Below are 2922 nucleotides of genomic sequence, written 5' to 3'. Positions count from 1 at the left end.
TCCATTAAAAAATCTGAGTTTAACGTCTGAGCTCCTGACCGCAGACCAGGAGAATATTTCTGTATTTTATTAATTAATATATATCATAATGTGTATGAATAGATCTGTAGACTTTTTATTATTCATACTTACACCTATGAACCTTTTAATTATAAATGTAGCATGGCACCGGTTCTCTGATAAAATAATCTAGGACAATGTTCTGCCGGAGAAATATCAAGAAGATATTGTGGGGGAAACTTCTGAAGCAATTGGAAACAGGACACGAGGAGAGCTGGAGCTTTGATGGAAAACACTGACGGTTTATTCGGAGCTTCGGCCGGAGAATTCACAAGACATGTCACGGGCCACGAGTTGACTACACGGATGAGATGCCACAATCAATTCTGAAGACCCCTCCTGTAGCTCCAGGTTTGAACTAGAGAGTGTAATAATCTACATTCTTCAATAGAGAACCTTCCTAAATGTTCCCACACCACGCCGCTCCTCCGCTCCCTTCACTGGCTTCCACTAACTGCTAGAATCCACTTCAAGACACTGGTACTTGCGTACCATGCTGCGAATGGATCTGGCCCTTCCTACATCCAGGACATGGTTAAACCGTACACCCCAGCACGTGCACTCCGCTCTGCTTCAGCCAAACAGCTCGCTGCACCCGCACTGCGAGGGGGACCCAAGTTCCCATCAGCAGAAACACGTGGGTTTGCTATCCTGGCTCCAAAATGGTGGAATGAGCTCCCCATTGAAATCAGGACAGCAGAAAGCTTACACATCTTCTTCAGACTGAAAACTCATCTCTTTAGACTCCACTTCCAGAGATAGAATTACTAACAAAGCACTTATATACTAACAAAGGGCTGGCTTATCTAAAGCCAGTTGAGTAGCACTTGAAATGTTTAGCTCTATGAAACCTGATGTTCTTATATGATTCTGTTTTCCTCAAGTTTGTATCTTCTTGGTCGAACGCACTTATTGTAAGTCTCTTTGGATAAAAGCCTCAGCTAAATGTAATGTAATAGACTAAACAGCTGAATCACATTTATGTCTCTTATGGCTCGGGGTCGTCTACACCCCGAGAAGGATGTGTTCCAGGTGTCCCAAAACAATAACTATCTCTGACCGAGAGCTGCCCGGTCACAAACTGGAAACATCAACAACTTGCTAGGGCAGCCCCTCCTTAAGGGAGGTAGCAGCTGATCAAGGGTGGTCTTCTGCGTCAGAGGGTGAAAGGTAAACATGTAGGGTGAAATCATTCCCTGACAGATATTAAATTCCATATAAAATGATCAGTGAATGAGGCTCAAGGCTGTGACTTCACTTCCTAAAAATTACACAAAAAAAAAATAGATCATATATTTTAATTGCAATTGTATTTTAAAGGAGTGTTTTCTAGCTGTTATTTGGTTGGGGTGTTTTCGTTATATATTTTGACTGGTTGTAATATATTTATAACAAATATTTTTAAATGTCTTTGATATGCCCCCTGTCTTTAAAACTTTCAAATGAAACAGTTTTATTTTTACTTTTACTGATTAATCTGCTTTTGTGATTGTTTTTTACCTTTAATAAAATCAAAAATGCACCCTTTATTTATTTAGGAAGAGCTGAGTGACAGTGTTTGCACCGAAAAATAAATTAAAAAACTGTAATGATATAAAAAACAACACATTAGGAATATTAGAAACTGGATTAAAGGCAGAGATTTAAAACGATAAACTCAGACGGATAATTTCCTCGCTATAGGTTTAAATCTGTCCATCATCGAGTCTGCTGTCATTTATACTTTATTCAGACTTACAGACTAAAGTTTATACAATGACTGAAATATAACTTATGACATTTAGTGGAAATCTGCATTAATAATGAAATAACTTCATCTGCTGTAGAATGTAAATGTGACATTTTAAAAATACAAATGATGAATGTCACATTGGTATAAATATTTTTTCATTTGGTCTTTAAGTCAGTGTGAAGGGTTTATTTAATTATATCTTATCATAATTAGTTTGACCTTGAGGATCTTATGCAGGCAAAAATATCCTTTAAATAATAAACATATTAAAACCTGACTAAGTTCAGAGGTTTCGGAGGTTCTCAAATAATACGACTAAAGTTTATATTCAAAATGAATACCGTTAAGCGTGTGTGTGTGTGTGTGTGTGTGTGTGTGTGTGTGTGTGTGTGTGTGTGTGTGTGTGTGTGTGTGTGTGTGTGTGTGTGTGTGTGTGTGTGTGTGTGTGTGTGTGTGTGTGTGTGTGTGTGTGTGTGTGTGTGTGTTCTCCTCATAAGATCAGGATCAAACACTGGATTATATTCCTTTCTAATTAATGTTAATTCCAGTTGTTCCACTTTTCTCAAAGAGATTTGGTTAATATGGAAATGTTTACTGTGTTATTGTGTGTGTGTGTGTGTGTGTGTGTGTGTGTGTGTGTGTGTGTGTGTGTGTGTGTGTGTGTGTGTGTGTGTGTGTGTGTGTGTGTGTGTGTGTGTGTGTGTGTGTGTGTGTGTGTGTGTGTGTTATGTAACATGAGGTTCTGACGATTACTGTTCTGAAGCTCCCAGTGAAGAAAAATCTAAATCCAGAGACGTAATACTGCAGTAACGGTATAATACTACAAACTCTCTGTTACAGTAATGTTATTAATGATGGAAAGTATAAATACTACACACTATAAATACTACACACTATAAATACTACACATTATAAATACTACACATTAACTTAAAATTCAAAACAACAGTTTGATAATCATGTATAATTTATTGTAATGTCATTTAAAAAGCGGTTTGATTCTCAATGTAATAATTCATTGATAATTAATTTCTAATTTTCTGATACTGGTCTTTTTTTAACCTCTTTCCTTCTCTCCTCGATCCTCTTCAGCAACGATCATTATTTTTGCTCAACAGCGGTCTGTTATC

Source organism: Notothenia rossii, assembly GCF_949606895.1.
Source record: "Notothenia rossii genome assembly, chromosome: 1".
NCBI lineage: Eukaryota > Metazoa > Chordata > Actinopteri > Perciformes > Nototheniidae > Notothenia > Notothenia rossii.
This window is presented reverse-complemented; position numbering follows the sequence as displayed.